Below are 20,269 nucleotides of genomic sequence, written 5' to 3'. Positions count from 1 at the left end.
GGGAGCCCTGGTTGACAAATAAAAAGGGTGAGTGTCACAGATACTAACACTCTGGTGCCTGACTCATTATGAGGCAGCACTATAGTCAAGGACTGTTCAAGTGCAAATAAGGGGTGACTTGATGATGGGATACCAGCATCTGTAAAGTTATTTCACCTATCAGCATCAAATGTTAAGGATTCTTCCCCTCCTTTTAATTTCTGAACCTTCTGCACGCTCACCGATCAACTGACACTCTTATGGCCGTCTCTAATGTTTTTCTGCCCTTATAAACATTGTCTGACCCTATAAGAACATAAGAAGTAGGAGCAGGAGTTGGCCATTCAGCCCTTCACGCCGACCCTAACATTCAGTAATATCATGGCTGATCTGTGCCAGGCCTCAACTCCTCTTTCGTGTTAGCTCATCGCAGTCCTCTGAGCCCTCATATTTCAAAATTCTACCACTTTCCTCTTTAAATATGTTCAGTGATATTTCTGCTCTTGGAAGCTCAATCCTCCTCCTTCCACTTCAAATGCTTTTGAACTTCAGAGCATCTCCAATGGCTCCCTCAATCAGCATGGGTGTTGGTGCAATCCAGTTCACGATTCATTCACCAGATTAGGTATGATCTCACAAAATCGTTGGTCAGCCTAGAGGGACAAATGGCCTACACCTGCTCTGCATTCATGTGTGTATATGAAGGTCATATTACACCATATGCTGAGGTGATGCACAGTAACTTGCGGCCAAACAGGTATCTGCAGAGTTGACAGCCCGCATCAGATCACCACCTGCACTTCTTTCCCATTCCCAACACTTCTCCAATAATGAACAACCATAATCAAAGAAAATGAAAAGTAAAACTGTTTTTTGAATGTCACTCTGAATTTCCTCCTGTGTTGTTCACCATGCTGCCCAGGAATTTAATCTTTAATTTGTACAAAACATAGAACAGTACAGCACAGTACAGGCCCTTCAGCCCATGATGTTGTGCCAACCTATTATCCTACTAAGATCAATCTACCCTGCATACCCTACATTTTACTATCCTCCATGTGCCTATCCAAGAGTCGCTTAAATGTCCCTAATGTATCTGACTCCACTACCACTGCTGGCAGCGCATTCCACACGCCCACCACTCTCTGTGTGAAGAACCTACCTCTGACGTCTCCCCTACACCTTCATCCAATCACCTTAAAATTATGCCCCCCTCATAATAGTCATTTCTGCCCTGGGAAAAAGTATCTGACTATTCACTCTATCTATGCCTCTCATCATCTTGTACACCTCTATCAAGTCATCTCTCATCCTTCTTTGTTTCAATGAGAAAAGCCCCAGCTTCCTCAAACTTTCCTCATAAGACCTGCCCTCCAGTCCAGGCAGCATCCTGGTAAATCTCCTCTGCACCCTTTCTAAATCTTCCACATCCTTCCTGGTGACCAGAACTGAATACAATATTCCAAGTGTGATCTAACCAGAGTTTTATAGAGCTGCAGGATAACCTTACGGCTCTTAAACTCAATTCCCCTGCCAATGAAAGCCAACACACCATAAGCCTTCTTTACAACCCTATCAACTTGGGTAGCAACTTTGAGGGATCAATGGACGTGGACCCCAAGATCCCTCTGTTCCTCCACACTGCCGAGAATCCTGCCATTAACCCTGTATTCTGCATTCAAATTCAACCTTCCTACAGAGTCCAGGGCCATTGGCAATCCAAGCAGCTTACTGAAGATATAGAGTTTCCTTTAAACAAAAATTACCTTCATTAAGTTTCTGTCAGTTGCTGTTATAACATCATCAGATGTCCATTCATGGTGTTATCCCAATATTAACAAAACTAATCTTTTAATGTTTCCATACTGATTTTCTATTCCACATTTCAAACAACTCGTATCATATCGATCACAAATATTCTGTTAAGAAATCAAGGTAACATCAAGATACAAATAAGCAATTGTTTCAAGTTTATTTTGCAGTTTTAATTGTGGACCTCATTGTGCCACTTTCAACAAATATGTGAAACAGAAAGTCTAAATTTGTGCTAAAAAGACATTATCCTGTTGAAATTGTTATTTAATTCACTAAATAGCAAAGTCTTTGAACATCCTCTATATGAAACATGTCACTGCCATTTAATGTGAATGTTTATTCCAGCACAGAAGACAAAAGCACATAGACTAGACTCGGTGACAGAATGCGCCCATACTGCTTTAAGCATTGTTGGTGCTTTGATATGCTGCAGACTAGCCGTTGTAGGTAACACGTCTAGGGGAGACTGAGCTGTTCCATTGCCATTTCCAAGCTCTCCCCACGTGCCAAACACCTCCCCCACAACCTTCCCTCCACCACCTCCCTCCAGACCCCTCCCCCCACCCCCCCACCTCAAGTAACCTCAGGCTCAATCCATAATACTTTAATGCTGAGAGCATACATTACTGCTGATGACAAACGTGCCAGCAGTGGTGGCACAAAATTAGGCTCGGGGCGGCATAATTATATATACAGCCTTTAGCACCGAGGGAGAAAGCCATCAATCAGCCTCCAATTATTCTCTGGTTAATCAGCTCTGCCCTTCCTTTATAGAAGGGTTACAGTGTAATTAAGTTGGCAGCATCCTTTTAATTCATCAAGCGCTAAACACATGGTGGTGTTTGCTGCATCCCAGGGTACAGCTCCTTGTGAACCTGACCCCCTCCTCCCCCTGTTGTGCCAAGCAGAGGACTGGAATTTTTGTGGTCTCTCAAACTCTAGTCTAAGAGGAGAAGGATAAAAAAAAAGTGCATGTGTGTGTGTGTGTGTGTGTAGTGTGTGTGTGTGAGAGAGAGAGAGAGGGAGAGACAGTAACCGCCAAAAACGGGTTAAAATGACTAATAGGATCTCATCCATCACAAGAAAGCATTGAATTTTTTTTCTCCGCTCTCGCTGTCTCAGTTGTAGCTCAGCGTTTGAGCTGGCTTGATTGCAAGGAATGAATAGGACATGCAAATGGTTTCGCTTCACACCAAGGCACACACGGGAGCAACCTAATAATGCTCAAGGTCAAATACATGCAAGAGGTTGGGGGACTAGGGGCAATGAAAAAGCTGCTGTCAGTTACTAAAATCTCAGCGGAGTGCAAGGCTGCATTAAAATCGAATATAAAATTATGCTCAGCTCTCCTACCCTGAGTTGTGCATATTTTAGCCAGTGATATGACTAATGTTTTTTTTCTCTCGTTCTCCTGTTTTTGTACACTTTGTTTTTGCCTCTGGCTTGTAATGTAATTGTGAATATATAAAGTCCTTGCTTTCAGCCAATGCTTTTTTTTCTCCTAAATGGTGGAGGGAACCATTTTATAGGCTCATTATAAATTCTATCACCCTATGATATGAAAACAAACAGAATGCTGGTTAATATCAGCCCAATTCAATAAATACAGCATACATGACATATTACCATTTGTATTAAAATGTGGCAGTTAGATTCAATATGTTAATCACTGAAAAAAAAACAGAAAATGCAATGTTACCTTTTGTTGACTACTATTCACAAAAGTGATGGAAAATTCAAGGGCGATTTGAATTGTACACAATCTGTGGCAAAGATTTTCTTCAGGCGATAAAGTGTTTATAGTGGGTTTCTTATACTAAAAAGACTAACTACTACTGCAACCGAGAGTAATTAAACATTTTGTGCAGATGATAATGTCATTCTGCTTTGACCTGAAGTGATGTTTACTGCAAATGGAGGTCTTGAATCTTTAAGGCCTGTGGTAAAACTCCACTGAAAGAGTGCATGCTAACCTCCACTTGCACTTTTGCTGAAAGGAGAATTTACAACACATTTAGAAGCAGGGAGGAATGCTTTCAACGGCTTAAAATAAACCTGTGCTGGTTGTGCATCTGCCACTGTGTATATGTTTGTGTGTATTTGTATATGTAAACATCAATGTATACAGATGTGCGAGTGAATGGGAGCTACCGGGATGAATAGTCACCTGAGATTTCGAATTGAGGAGGAACCCAGTCACAGGCGTGTGATGGTTGTCACAGAGTGGGGGTGACAGAGAACGGATAAGGAGAGGACTCAACTGCAAGGTGGAGTGGCTTGCTTTCATGGATCCCTCCCCTTCCTGAAGGTGGTCCTTTGATCAGCACTGAATGGCTTTGAACAAGGGATGACTGTAGTTTGCTTGCCATACTGCCCATATAGGAACGCTCCCTCTGGGATAACATCTGCACTAACAGGTAGCAGCCCTTGAAATGAGGGCAAACTGTCCACTCTAGAACCTCACCTGGAGGTGGGATGGCCAGCTACCTGCCTGTCTGCCTTTAATTTAATTGAGATGACGGCAGGAATATGTCTTCTCCCAGATTTGAATCCCTACAGTGGGGAAGAGGCCATTTGGCCCATCGAGTCACATTAACTCTCTGAAAAGCATCCCACCCAGTACAATTCAAATCGCCCTTGAATTTTCCATCACTTTTGTGAATAGTAGTCAACAAAAGGTAACATTGCATTTTCTGCTACCCAATCCCCGCATTTCCTATGGCTAACCCACCTGGCCTGCACATTCCTGGACAATTTAGTATGGCCAATCGACCTAACCTGCACATCTCTGGACTGTGGGAAGAAACCAAAGCACCCGGAGGAAAACCGCACAGACATGGGGACAACATGCAAACTCCTCACAGTCGCCTGAGGCTACAATTGAACCTGTGTCCCTAGTGCTGTGAGGCAGCGGTCCTAACCATTGAGTCACAATGCTGTCCCACCACCAAATTTGCCAAGAGGAAAATCACAATATGAATGACTGTGTGGACCTTGTGTGTAACAGGGTTGTGGGGGGAGGGGCATTGTACGTTGTTAATGTTAGTTTGTGAGTGTATATGTGTATGTGTCTGTGTGTGTTTGTGAGTTTAAGTGCTTGGGACTGTGAATCTGTACGTGAGTTTAAGGTTGTCAGCTGAAAGTTTGGGTGCATGTATGTACGTGTTTGTGTGTGTATGTATGGGCATGGGGTAAAATATTGTAATTCTTTTGAGAGTGTGGACATCACACAATTTTGATAAACTTGGATATTCTGAAAAACACCCTGACATGAGGAGGTATTAAATCGACACTGATATAGTTCTCCAAACAATATCAGACATTTTGAAACAAATCGTATTGCTGTATAAAAATTAAGATTTTGTTGCAAGACAAGATCAGCATTATTTGCATTCTATTAATTGGTTTCATATTTTAATTTCCTAGCTTATTAAACAGGTTCAAAATGTCACTAATATAACAAGGGATGAGCACTGACACCAAGTGCAAATCTACATTGGTTGGAACTCAATCTGCTCTGTCAAATTTAAATGATTCTCAATTCCTCTGTTTCCATTTCGGAATAAATTGACCGTCTAATTACTTATTTTGCAGAAATTTGTTATTCAATAGTGAACAATGTGAATATACGAAGGCCTGAATCTTCAAGAAAAGGCAATCACCATCAGCTTGCTACTCTGTTCATAAAATTGTGCGCTGTAATTGAGCTTTGCATTTCTGACCAGATCTTTGGATGATTCTGAAATAGAGCTACATCTTCAAAACACTGGATTATTTTGGGCAATGCGAGGTACTCTCCCTTTTATTGTACTTGCTGCGGTGTTTTGGCAAATGTTCACTAACACATTGAAAAGCTTTGGGATATTTAAACAACATCTCTTTGTTGTTTGGGTGAGGGAACTAAATCAGATGCTAAAAAGGCTAGGGGTAGGGTAGCTGAGTAGGGAGGAAGGAAGGTGGAGGTGGGTGATGTGGGTAGTTGAATCAGGTTAGGAGGGATTGTCGGGTTGGGTCAGTATAGGGAGTCGGGGACGTTGAGGATTTGAGATGATGTCGGGAAAATGAGGGAGTCGTTCTGGGGATGGGGTTGAGGGGATTTTGGGGAAGTTAGGGGATCAAGAAAGGAATCAGAAGGACAGAGGGGAGCCCAGGGTTCTTACCTGAAAGGGTAAGGGTTCTTTGGCCAAATAAAGCATGGCCATGAACTACATTAAACTAATAAAAAAGCATACAAACATGTAAAATCGAGTTTAATAACTGATGAAGATGAAATTAAGAGCAAAGGATGACAGAATAGGTGGCAAAATATACCACAGAAAGTACAAAAAGAATCTTGCAAGAACATCAAAATATCTATATTTTTCACAAAATCAAACTGGTCATCAGAAGAAATGTTAGGGAGGCGAGTGGCGGACTGGAGATCATCATGGGGAGACGAGTCCTGAACTGAAGGCCGTCGCAGGGAGGTGAGACTTTTGCAGACTGGAGGCAAGGCCTTGGGTCGTGAAGCCTGTTGTGGTCTGCAGTCTTGGCCCAGTGCGGTCTTAAGGCTAAGTCCTGGCCCAGACTTGGGTGAAAAGGACTGCAATTCAGATATGTTTTTGCCTTTTTATTCTCAAGATGGACTTTTATTTATTATACTTTCAATTTTGTACCAAATACTCAAGTATCTATACCTAGGTATTTTATGCCTAAGATGGCACCTTAAGCGGCAGCATTGTAAACTTTTCATGTGACAATAAAGCTAATTCTAATTCTAATTCTTATGACGAGAGTCTCGACTAATTCGGCCTTTATTCTCTAGAATTTAGAAGTTTGCGGGTGATCGAATCAAGGTTTTCAGGGAAAGACAGGGCAGATTAAGATAAACTATTTCTATTGTTTGAAGATTCCACAACCAGGGCATAGTCTAAGAATTAAGAACAGGCCATTCAGGGGAGATGTTAGAAAGCACTTCTACATACAAACCGTACTGGAGGTTTGGAACTCTCTTCCTCAAATGCTACTTCAACGCTTATATTTAAATCTGAGATAGACACTTCTTTTATTTATTAAGGGAAATGAATCCAAGACAGGCAAATGGAGTTAGGCCATGATCTTATTGAACGATGGAGCAGGCTTGAGGGGCTGAATGGTCTACTCCTGTTCCTTTGTGAGTCCCATGCAAACTGATAATGGTGCCAATGAAAGTAAAGGAATGTTGGAATAGTTGAATAATTGCTTTTTATCAGCATTTACAGCAGGGGAGGAGATTAACCTGCCAGGCATTCCAAGGATACAAGTATTGAGTCAGGCTTGGGAACTCGCCCAAATTAACATAACCAGGTCAACAATGATGAAGATGATAGTGTCGCAAAAGCGTGTCAGATATCTAGGGCCAGATAGTTTCCAACTTAAGATTTAAATGAAGTAGATGAAAATGGTGAAGATCCTCTAATTGCAATCTTCCCGAAGTGTTTTCAATTCAGAGATTGTTCTTTTAGACTAGAAAATTGCAGATGACACTTTGCCATTTAAGGAAGATGAAAGAAGGAAACCAGGGAATTATACCAGTTAGCCTAACATCTGTTGCGTAGAAGCAGTACAGTCTTATAACTGAATGTAAAATTACTGAGCAGCTTGAAAATTTTTAGTTCATCAATGGAAGCCAATACCAAATGTTGAATTGTTGGTCATGCTTGATGACCTTGATTGAATCTTTTGAAAAGTTGACTAAAGTAATGGACAGGGGAACCTCAGTGGAGGTCATTTGTATGGACTTCCAGAAGGTAGTTGATAGTCTCTCATGAGAGACTATTAGCCAACACTAAATTTCATGAGTTAACTGTATAGTATTGACCGCATTAGGCAATTGGCAGAATGGAGAGTAGGGATAATGGGCAGGTACACTGCTGCAGAATAGTAGAATTGGCAGAATGCAATTCCCACAATGACTACATTGGGATCTTAACTATTTGTGGTATTTATTAATCAGTTAAATGTTGGGATAGAAAGTCACATACCCAAATTTACCAACAACAGAAAGATAGGAGGCATTATTAGCAGTACAATTGGGAAAGTAACATTACAGAGACATTAACATATTATATGAACAAGTAAAACATTGGCAAAAGGATTTCAATGTCGGTAAATATGAGGTCATCGACTTTGACCCTAAAAGATACTTCCTAAATGGTGAAAAGATGTAAAAGTTGATCCAAATAAACTTGAAAGTCCAGTTACCCTACCTAATGTCAAGGTGTGGGACATCTACTCAAGACTAGAGAGGAAACTGCACTGGGTAGGGGGTATATACAGTTGTATGACAATATTACCCAGTCAGGGCAAGACACACATCCCAGTACCCCATCTGAGCCATTTTAAACTTCCTAACCATTCCCATTACCCCTTGTGCCCACTAAGCCACCGTATACTCTTTTATCAATCTCCATGGCCCCTTACACCTTATACCAACATAGGTCATACTTCCACTGTCACCACTCTGCCATTCAAATGATTTGCAAACTCATTGAATACCTATAAGTACTCATGCATATTGGGGGAAAGTATAGTTCTATTATTTAAGGTGGTATTCTGGAATCTACGCTTTATTGAGAAAATCACAATTAAAAGCACACAGTTATTCTGTATCTATTTCTTGCTAATGTTGGAGGTGGCAGTGGAAGGAGAAGGTCTCATTCTTCCTACCAAACTAACAAACTCTTACTGTCTGTGTGCCAAATGCCTTGTGTAAGACAGATCTGAATCAGGTCGCCTCTATAAAATGCCCATGTCGAGGTATCCCATTGGCCTTTTTCTCAGAGACGTCCATGCCCCAGTGTGTGGATGATGATGGTTAATTGTAATTTGCATTTCATTTGACTGCTGACTGATCATATCACTGAGGAGCTGCTTTCTTTCTGATATTGCCCACAGGGGCTTATTGGAACCATCCCAATTAGATCCAGGCACAGAATCCGTTGTTGTCTCTGTTGCCATTGCACTGCGAGCATCCATAGAAATGAATAAGGAACATATCTATTTGCAAATGTAGAACCAGCATCAACCTCCAGTGAATATGGAGTAGTGTCTTCATACAAAGCTTCTTTGAAAAGGTGTCCTCATGATGTGGAGAAAGTGCAGGGGCCACAAAGTCTTTGACTTCAACGGAATATCCTCCAGATGAGAGAGAGGTAGTGATGCTACCAAATGAGGATGTCCTGAGGCACCTTGTCAAAACTGTGTCATTTGCTGCAGAAGTCCAGGTTCAGAGCACTATAATTTGCATGCAGGCAACAGTGAGAGCACCATACCATGAGGCCTGGTGTCTATGTAATGCAAAAGCATCCTGCACCAATGTCATCAATGGTCATACACTGTCTCCTCAACATGACATTCTGACCGTTGAATAGGTCTGGGGATTTCTTGCAGCACAGTACAGATAGAGTGCACTGCATAACCCTTTTGTGCTTTGCTCTGAGCTAATGGAGGATGCATCAAGGGTACATAATGGAAAATGAGGATGTGAGAGAGCCACAACGTTGTACCAAGGTGAAAATGAGCACCTTTATCAGAAGGAACATCGTCCCACCCTACACTGCAGCAGTGTGAGCTGCAGCAACCCAGGCATGACTTGATTTTTCTGAAGAAGGGTCTAGGCCCGAAACGTCAGCTTTCCTGCTCCTCTGATGCTGCTTGGCCTGCTGTGTTCATCCAGCTCTACACCTTGTTATCTCAGGACTTGATTGGCAACTGCTTTCAATGGAACTGAATTGCATGAAGTCGCCTTTCACCGACTGAAAATGTATTGAAGCTGGAAGTGCCAGGATCCTATTTTCCTTTAACCCCAATTGCAAATGCAGTTTACAGGTTTATTCTTTCTTTGCATTTTCAAGCAATTTAATAAAAGTTAACATTACAAGGTGATGAAAGATCTCACAACATCTGATGCTCCACCATTCAAGAATGCCAAAGTTTTAAGGTGGTATAGGCACTACAGAAAATAACTGAACTTCAGTAAGTAAGCTGTCTTAAGTAAACTTCAGAGAGGTTTAGGGCATTGTGTGTTGCTAAGGATGGCTATCCGCTCCACCTTCAATGTTGTAGCTGCAGCTAAAATGAAAGTTGATGACACAGCTGAAGTTGTAAAGTAAATTTATAATTGTAAGTGTAATATTCTATTACAATCAAGTTTCATCCAAGTCAGCTATAAGGCTTTGTAAGGTTTTTTTCTCAATTTCTCTCTTCCTATGTCTAGGTGCAGTCCTGGGGTCCACAGTTGGGACAGAGGGAGCAAACTCTACTTGAAGCCTGTTGGCTTTGGATCTGAGGACAGACAACCTCAGCAGTCTTTGTGGCTATATGGTCCAGTCATGTCAAGAGTGTCCTGGCCAGATGCCAAGCCCATCCTTCTTGGCCTGAACTTCCACGGGGCTGAGGGTCAGTGGCAGGGTGGAGGGCTGCGCACTTCCTGAGTGCTCTGAGGGGATACTTCTGAGACGCTTGTGTGTGGTTCATCCTCTGGCTGCAAATGAGCTGTCTCCTTGTGAGGAAGGGGAACTTGGATTGAGGCCAATGTCACTTGTCCTCCTGTTGCTTTGTCTACCAATGGTCAAAGCAATGAACTGCAAGTCTGCATACATCTTCAACTGCACTGAGCATTCTGCTGGTCTTGTCACCTGCTACCTTGCCCATAAAATATATATGTCAAAGCTAGTATGATACAGATGGCATTGTTCGGCTCTTCCAATATTTGATCCAATTTATTGAATTCATTTGTTAATTACCTGACAAACCTGCTTTATTCTCCTGTGTCTGCTTGTATATTTGAAAGGGGTGACACCATGGAGCCCTTTCCTGGGTTTGATTAGGTACCCGGTCTCCAGCAGCCTTCTGAGTTCCAGCAGCTTGGGGCATTTCTTTCCCCAGCAGCTGCAAAACCGTGGCAGAGATGCGCTGACCAGAATGCACTCCCAACCCTAATCTAGCTAATTGGCCAACTGTGAGGTGTCAGCATCTGAGCCAGAGAAGCGTGCAGGAGACAGCCTTGCCAGCGCTTCCCCTGAGAGAATTGCACCTTTTTCCCCAGAGGTCAAAGAGAAGATGATGCCCTGAGGTTTGGTTGGAGGCTGTACTGATGCGGCTCATGCCTGCAGATGGCAAGAAAGAGAATGGGTTGCAAAATAAAGATGGATGCTTGGGCCTCTTAAGATTACATTCCGAATGGGACAACAATGCAGCCCTTCACAATGAATCTTAGTTAAGTGCCCAACATGTGCATTCCCACATGAACACTCTTGATCCTCTCCCACTAAGGCAATGGTTCTTTCCTCATATGGGGAGAGCAGATGAATGTCAGGCATCCCATTCTTTTCCTAGACTGCCTTATTTTGTGCCACTTCTCCTTCAATGAGACAAAAGGAGGGCTTGGAGGCTTGATAGAAATGGCTGCCACAACTTTTAATCTTGGTGCTTATGAAGGAAAGCTGGTGAGATGTTCCCAGTGAGCGAGTAGGAAGCGCAGAGGGTAGGAAGGATGAATAGTTTTGTAGAATGAATTTGGTGAGAGACATTGAGTGAAAATGTTGCATGCAATAGGGAGGGTGGTATACCATGAGTCATAGTGGAAGGTGTGTAGTGGCACAGTTAGAGCGAGTGTGAGATGGTGGCACTAACCCTTGCAGAGTTCAGGTCATTAGCCTTCTTCTTGCACTGCTCCACTGTGCCAGTGCCCAAATTGCCACCCAGGTTGTTCCTTCTCTGGCTGCAAGATCTCCTTGTGAGGAAGGGGCACTTGGATTGAGGTCAGGGTCACATGTCCTCCTGTTGCCTTGTCTACCAATAGCCAAAGCAATAGACTGCAAATCTGGTGGCAATTTCAGGCCAGGCTGGTAGAGGCCAGTGCCATGTTCTAATCTGGTGGCCCTGAGGAAAGCCAACTGCTTTTTGTCATTTATAAAAATGATTTGAATGTGGCTATAGGGGGTATGGTTAGTAAGTTTGCAGATGACACCAAAATTGGTGGTGTAGTGGACAGAGAAGAAGTTTACCTCAGAGTGCGACAGGATGTTTATCAAATGGGCTCATGGGCCAAGGAGTGACAGACAGAGTTTCATTGAGGTAAATGTGAGGTGTTGCATTTCAACAAATCAGGGCAGGATTTATATAGTTAATGGTAGGGCCCTGGGGTGTGTTGCTGAACAAGGTGACCTAGGGTTTGAGCTATAGAGAGAGGCTGAATACATTGGGGCTGATTTCTCTGGAACATCGGAGGCTGAGGGGTGACCTTACAGAGGTTTATAAAGTCATGAGGAGCATGCATTCAGTGAATACTCAAGGTCTTTTTTCTACGACAGGTGAATCCAAAACTTGGGGGGCATAAGTTTAAGGCGAGAGGGGAGAGACTTAAAAGGGACCTGAGAGGCAACATTTTCATGCAGAGTGCGGTGTATGTATGGAACGAGCTGCCAGAAGAAGTGGTGGAAATGGGTACAATTACAACATTTAAAAGGCATCCAGATGGGAACATGAATGGGAAGAGTTTGGAGGGATATGAGCGAATGCTAGCAAATGGGACAAGATCAGTTTAAGGTATCTGGTCAGCATGGATGAGTTGGACTGAAGGGTCTATTTCCATGCTGTATGAATCTATGACTCAATGACTACCCATCCAACATTGTATCCACCAGGACTTCCAGGTCCTATCAGAAATCAAGGTGGCAACTTGCTTCTCTGGGCCATCTCTGGGGAGGGGTGGGGGATGCAGTTCTTTCCAAATAGTAATTGTGAAGAGCTACGCCTTTATATTATGACGTGAAGTTATCAACTTACCAGTCAAAAGGCTCCTGATTCCTGACTAGGCTTACCCCATGATTCATCACTCCTTTGAGATACGCTGAACTAGGTCTACGACCGAAGAAGGCCCGATTCTATGGAAAGATCAAAGAGTCTAAATTATCCACCCGACAACAGAGCAGGAAAGGGGGGAATTGCTGAGTGTGAGCTCAATATCTGCAGTCTCATCTAATGCCCATCAAAAACCCACAAGAGTGAAATGGGGTCAGGAATCTTGGAATCAGATCCCACAAGCCACCTCAGACAATGGAGAAGGCTTGAAGTCTTAGTCCATTGTGTTGTATAACAAGAAAACATTTTTTTTGTTATAAAAGAGTAGAGCTTCACATTGGTGTGTCAATTGACATATCACTGTGGCACATCAACTGCATTGAGGAGAAGAGCAGCTTGCATTTACAAGCACTTATCTCAGGATGTATCAAAGGACTTTGCATTTAATGAAGTGTTTTTGAAGTGTATTTGCTGTAATGTACAGGAAAGCAGCAATTAATTTTTGCTCAGCAAGATCCCACAAACAACAAGGAGCGATATGATGAGGTAATTTGTTTCTGCTGGGGAAATTGTTTGCAGAATAAGTACTGATCAGAATTCCTCTAACCTCCATCAACATAGATCTCAACTCGGAAGTAGATGTGGTCTAGTTTTAAGGGTTATCTGAAAAATTGCTGGTTCAGGAGTGCAATACTACACCCAGTATTATGTGCTCATGTTCATCCTGAGTTTCTGATCTCCTAGCTCAAGGCTCAGGGTGCTATCAATAAGCCCGAACTGACACTTTCACCAATTGCCCAGCAGATCCAATGATCATGTACCCCGTGAGATGCCACATTGTTTGACAATCATAAAACAAGCTTAAACACTTGGAACTTCAACTCAGTGCCTGAACCTTAAAACATATTCCAAATTGCAAAGATACTTGATTAAACAAGTTAAACTTTGCATCCCCCGCCGAGTTTGTAAGAAATATATGACTTTGCAGCATTTGAAGGATGCAGCTCTCTATTAGCAGAAGGCCACCTTTTATTTTGCAGGCCATCATATTCTTTTCTTAATAGAATGCATTGCGTAACTTACATTAAATGATGCAATGTGAGATCTCTTAGTAATGTATTGAGATTGGCACATAGGGAGTGGACAGATGGCACACTGGCAAAATGTCAGACTTCAACATGGAAAAAATGCAGAGGATAATGGGAAGCTTTATAAAGGACAGGCCAACTAATTTGTTAGTTTATCATCCAGGAAGTGAAGGCACAAATTACGTCTCCCGTTTCTGAGCTGCTGCTTGAAAGCAACGGAAACAATGGGCTGAATTTTGCCATTTGCAGTTAAAATGCATCGTTGAGTGAGACGCTTGGCACCTGGCCCCCAATGTTATAGAATGACTCTTCCCTTGTGACCTCCGGCTCTTCACCTCAGTTACTATGCAATAGGTTCTTCAGCACAATAGCCGGGGAATTGTGCAGCCAGAGAGGGGTTAGTACTTGCCACCACTGGTACCGGCTGGTTTTCACACCTCTGGCACCATGTCTAAGGCCCAGCTTCGCACCACTTCAAAGTTTGGATTATCAAACAGAGGATTATTTCAAACCGAGAGTAATCAGATTAGCCATGAGCTCACTGAATGGTGGAGCAGACTCGATGGTCTGAATGGCTCCTACTCATTGAGTCACAGGCTTGTGAGCCAGGAACAACCCCTCACATTGTGGTGCTTGAACTTCAGCATCCAAGGCGTGACCCAAAGGAATGGGAAACCCACTTCCCTCTTTGCATACGGGGTCCTGGAAATGTTGATGAATGAAGTGAAGGAGAGAAAGGAAGTCCTTTTACCAGCTGACCACCACAGTAGGCCATGCCACCTAACCATCCTGCAAGCCTCAGATCCAATGTGGTAACAATTTTCTCCCATCAGCTTCCTCTAGATTGAAGAATATTGGACATTTCACAAATGGTTGAGTGGGTGTTTCGAAACTGGGATGGCGATCTAGGCTAATTCCCCGGTAAACCAGCTGAGCTTGGATCTACTAAACCAACTGTTCAAAGAGACACAATGGGAAACTATTGTTATGCAGCTCTCTGTTTACCTGCAGCTGATTATCCCACCGGAGAGTGAGCGAAAGTGTATTATATCCCAGTTCCTGTCCTGTAGGTTCAGTCTGTCTAACCACAGGGGAAAGGCAAGAGGAAGTCACTTGAAAAGATTTTTATTTTTAAAGCATTGTAGGTGCAGCAACTGTGAAGTGAGTTAAAAAATCACATGGCCGAGGAGATTGTCCTGGAGCCTCAAGCGAAGTCAAGAAAAACGCTAAAACAGAAAATTAGTAAATAAGTAGTCAAAGTTAAAACATAGCCACCCTGGACATAGCTTGCAGTCTGGGTCAGTACCAGTGTCCCAAGTGAGGCAGGACAGCCAACCAGTACAGAAAGCAGATGAATGATCCTGTGCACTCCACAGGGATAAGTGCCACTATCCTCTCTCTGCTTCCTCACAAACACAAGGGCCACCAGTTGCTCGAATTTTGCCTCTGCACACTGCTCTCACCAAGGCTCATGGGACCACAATTCTCACAACTGCTTGCATCATATCCAATCACTCTCCTGAACCTCCCTTGCAAGCCTTCACAAAGGAGCCAACACTGGAGACCCTCAGCTCCATGTCTTCCTCTGAGGAGAAAGCTACTGATTCCTCAGAGGATGCACAGGCAAAGCTTTCTCCTGCACCCTCCACCAGGTCAGAGAATTTCACCTCAGTGGGTTCCCTTTCCAGATTAGACATGGGAGCACAATCTGGTGGTTGAGCAAGGAAGGATCCAAAGGACTGCCATTGACCAAGCACCTTCAAGTCCTGGCAGAATACATGCCCCTTCGGTCAAACTGCACAGGAACAACCAAGCAGGTTTGTCAGAGGTAGTCTCTGAGTTGGGATTGAAGGATGGAAGAGGCCATCAATGTTAAAAATGTTTCCCTGGGGTTGTAGGTGGCTATTGTCTTGACTCACATAGCACAGTAAAATTCTGAACACCCATGGCCCACTGCTCAAAGCTAATTTTCCACAGCACCCTGACTAACATACTCGTAATCTGCTTGTACTTGAACTTCAGGACTCAGCATGGCCCAATCCCTGGACTGTGAGCACTAAGAAATGACGAGAAGAACCGTAAGATGTATTTAGGTGAATAGGTGTCCCTTTCCACAATTCTCAATGTCCCTGAGCTTCAAGATGGAAAGCGTTGAAGTGGTGTCTGAATTGATCCAAGAGCAGGCCGGTGATGATGTGGTGAGGCTGGTGGCTGGTCGCTACTGACTTGCACAGAAAAAGGGACGAGGAGGATGGTGTCCATGGAGCATGCTGGGAATGTTCAGCTGACAAGACAGTTGGACGATGACTAGGCCAGAACTCTGCAATTGGCCACCATTGGTTAATCCTCTCTGAAGTATTATTTCTCGGTGAAGGAGAGGGAAACGGAAATAGCATATGAATAAAGTGAGCTTGGGCTGTAGTGAGATGCAAATGCTTTAAAATAAGAAATTAAAGATCAATGACGAGATTCTGAAGTCACCATTTACAGCTGCAGGGGAAAATCAGGAAAAATGTTTCCCAGTGTCAAGATTCTTAATTCTCGCTATATGGTGCCAACATTTTTTTGCCATTGTTCACGCTTCTCCACAGAGGGGAGAAGTCCACCTAATGCAGTCTTCAAAATTCCTTGATGAAGCTTGAAATTGGCATTATAGTCAGCATGTATACATTTGTAGCCAAAGAAGATGCATTCATGACATGGTCAAACAGGAGGTGAGAAGGGTCACGTAGCCCATAGCCCCAGGCCACAAGTTTTTTGTAAGTATGTATGTTGTCATAACAACTCACATTTCTTTGGGTGTGGGGTTGGGTGGTTGAGGTTGGCTCATTGGTTTCAATGGCTGCGGTAGATTAGACCGATGCCAACAGCTCAAAGTTCGTTGTTTCAGGACCTGACTCTTTACCCAATCCTTGGTGCTGTGGAATGATCCTGCTGTCAGTCAGCAAGCCAAAAAAGAGGAATAAATATATTTGTGGAAACCAGGCTTTCCAATGCCAAAGCAGTGGGCCGGATTAAATTTAGGTCTCACTTAACAATAGAGAAACCAAGTGCTTCAGCAACAAGAACTTGCCTTTACCACTGTAAAAATCTCCCTGGGCAGTTGAAAGGAGTGTCGTCAGACACAAGTTAACTGCATGGTTTGTACATTTGTCATCATAAAACAGTGTATCATCCAAAAATACAATGGGAGATCCATTGGTATTTATATTCATGCCATGTACTTGGACCACATCTGTTATTTTCCAGACATCACACTTCATTAAACAAAATACAAAACCATCTTAACTATTTTTTTTTGAAAAAAAGGGAAGTCAATAATTCACATGAATTCTAAAATGTGCAACTCGTTACAGCTTTTGACTGATTAACTATGGCAGTTTCTAAGTGGCCACATTTGTTTGAATTTCCCTATTTGGAGAAATGGCCTCAAGGCACAGACCTGTTTAATAACTAAATCTCATAACCTGGCTCCAGATATCACCACCTGTGTGAACAATGGCTGGAATCTATGAGGGAAAATTAACCAACTCCACCCCACCACCCCCCACCCCCCCAACACCACCAAACATGGCCCAAAGGCCTGGGTCAGCAGGAAGTTTAAACTTTGCAAATCCAACTTGCCTCCAACGGATTCACTTCCTGTTTCAACAGGAAGGTAGGACAGGAAAGCTGCTTGTAACAGGCCAGCTGGTCACAGAAAGCTTTCAAGTCTCCATTGCAACAAGGATTCAATTCTTAACCTGAACCTCATGGAACACAGCAGGGAAAACGAGGTGAGAAGACCGAATCTTTGTGATTAATCCAAATAGAACACTAGGTTGTGGGCCAGGATAGGAGTGTTACCTCCAGGCATAGTAAACTAATCTATAAACCCAGTCAGGATCTGTCCTTTCACTTCACAACCCTCCTTGATTTCACCTCCCTCAACTACCACCCCACCCCCGTGTGGGACCAATCAACCCTCTAAAGACCTCCACACCCCCAAACATCCCTCCAACTAAACTCTCCCCTGTGCACTCACCTCATGACCTCCTTTCCCCAGCAAGCCCAACCTGAACACAATTCAACACTTATATTTGCTCGTTTAGAATTGATAAAGGTCAAAATCCCAAAGTGTTAAAATCTGGGATCACATAGCAGGCCTGTCAACTCAAATCCCTTCATCGGAATCGGGAAGAAAAGGTCAATAGCCTTGTGTTGGATTTAAAATCTGCTCCAAGAATTTTGAATCCAATTTTGGAGCAGTATCAAATCATCACATTTATTCGGGGAATGTTGCTCAGCGATGCAATATGTGCAGAGATATACTTGCACTAAGAAACTTGTCACACATTCTCCAGTCTATATTTGAGGAGCTGTTTTTGAAAAGAAAGACATGCATTCAGTTTGCATCTTTCATCATCTCAGCATGTCCCAAGGTGCTTTTGAGCCAATAAGTGTTTTGTGAAGCCCTCAGAAAAAATGTTGTTAAACTTGAAAAGGTTCCAAAACGATATACAAGGATGTTGCCAGGGTCGGTGGGATGAGCTGAAGGGAGGGGCTGAATAGGCTGGGGCTATTCTCCCTGGAGCATCAGAGGCTAAGGGATGACCTTACAGAAGCTTATAAAATCATGAAGATGTGCATAGGGTGAATAGCCAAGGCCTTTTCCCCAGGGTAGGGGAGTACAAAACGAGAGGGCATAGGTTTAAGGCCAGAGGTGAAAGATATTCAAGGGACATAAGGGGCAACTTTTTCACTTAGACCATGCTTTGGGAGTCATGTAGAGGTTGTACAGTACATTGGTGAAGCCTCTTTGGGAATAACTGGTTGCCCAGTTATAGGAATGGTATTATCAAGCAGGAGAGGGTTTGGAAGAGATTTACCAGGCTGTTGCCAGGTTTGGAAGATTTGAGTTATAAAGAAAGGCGGAATCGGCTTTCCACTGGTGTGTAGGAGATTGAGAGGTGACCTGATAGAAGTTTATAAAATGATGAGAGGTACAGATAGAGTTAATGGTAGTTGTCTATTCCCTAGGACAGGGGATTTCAAGACTAGGGGGCATATTTTTAAGGCGAGAGGAAAGAGATTTAAAAAAGACATCAGAGGCAAATCTTTCACACAGAGGGTGGTTTGCGTGTGGAATAAACTTCCTGAGGAAGTGTTGGATGCCATTACAATTATAACATTTAAAAGACATTTGGATAGATACATGAATAGGAAAGGTTTGGAGGGACACGGGCCAGGAGCAGATGGGTAGACCTAGTTTATTTTGGAATTATGTTCAGCATGGACTGGTTGTACTGAAGGGTCTGTTTCTGTGCTGTGTGACTCTATGACTGTGACTCTATGTATGGAATGAGCTGCCAGAGGAAGTGGTGGAGTCTGGTACAATTACAACATTTAAAAAGCATCTGGGTGAGTTTATGAATAGGACGGGTTTAGAGAAATATGAGCCAAATGCTGGCAAATGGGATTAGATTAATTTAGGATATCTGGTCGACATGGACGAGTTGGACCAAAGGTTCTGTTTCTGTGTTAAACAACTCTATGACTCTATAACTGACAACTCAGTGGGAGTGAATTACTTAATTGTTCATCCCAAAGATGTGAAATGTATCTGGCTGACAAAAAATAGGCATCAGACTGGTCACATAGATGGAGTTTTATGGTTGGGGTACTCGGGAGGGGTTCTTAGGAATGTATTCTCAGTATTTTCCTACGTGCTGTACTCCAAGTCTTTGTTGTTAATTCAATTGCCACTCAGAGGGTGAGAAAACCTTGTCACAGAATGTTGGATGGGACGGGTCTGCATGTTTGGGGTAAACACCCTGGGGAAAAGGGCAGGGATTTTTGATCCCCGTGGGTGGAGGCTGGGAGGAAGTGGTGTTTGATGATATTGATGGTCCTCTACCAATGACCCCGTAAGCAGTGGTGTGAAGGCACTTTTTCGCTGAAGCACTCCTTGTCTCCCTTCAGCCGCTGGGTTTCCCCAGACCTGGGAAACCCAGTTGCCCACTATCAAATGCGCAAAGCATGTTACACCAGAGCTGCTAGCTTTATGGAGGCAGTTAAGAAACCAAGAGCTAGTAAGAACTGCAGATTCTGGGATCAGAGATAACACAGTATGGAGCTGGAGGAGCACAGCAGGCCAGGCAGCATCAGAGGAACAGGAAAGTTGACGTTTTGGGTCAGGACATTTCTGAAGAAGGGTTCCGATCTGAAACGTCAACATTCCTGCTCCTTTAAGAAAACAAGCTGCCTTCTGGGATTGATTGGCTTTCTGCTGCTTCTTCCACATCCATAAAACTTGGAAGTCAAAGGATTGGGGCAATAGACCGGACTCGGAAGTTTTCCCGATTTTTATTCCACCACTACCTTCTCCAAATCATCTATACCCACCATTGTTAAGATGCCTTCTCGTCATAGGAACAGGCCTAGAGGCCTGCCCTGCCATTGATTCAGATCATGGCAGATATGGAACTCAAAATCTGTTTTCCTGCCTTTTCTCCAAATCCGCCGGCCAAATAATAATTTAAATAAAGAGATAACAAGGTGTAGAGCTGGATGAACACAGCAGG

The sequence above is a fragment of the Rhincodon typus genome, chromosome 14, assembly GCF_021869965.1.
Source record: "Rhincodon typus isolate 14 chromosome 14, sRhiTyp1.1, whole genome shotgun sequence".
NCBI lineage: Eukaryota > Metazoa > Chordata > Chondrichthyes > Orectolobiformes > Rhincodontidae > Rhincodon > Rhincodon typus.
Note: the sequence above shows the minus strand (reverse complement) of the source record.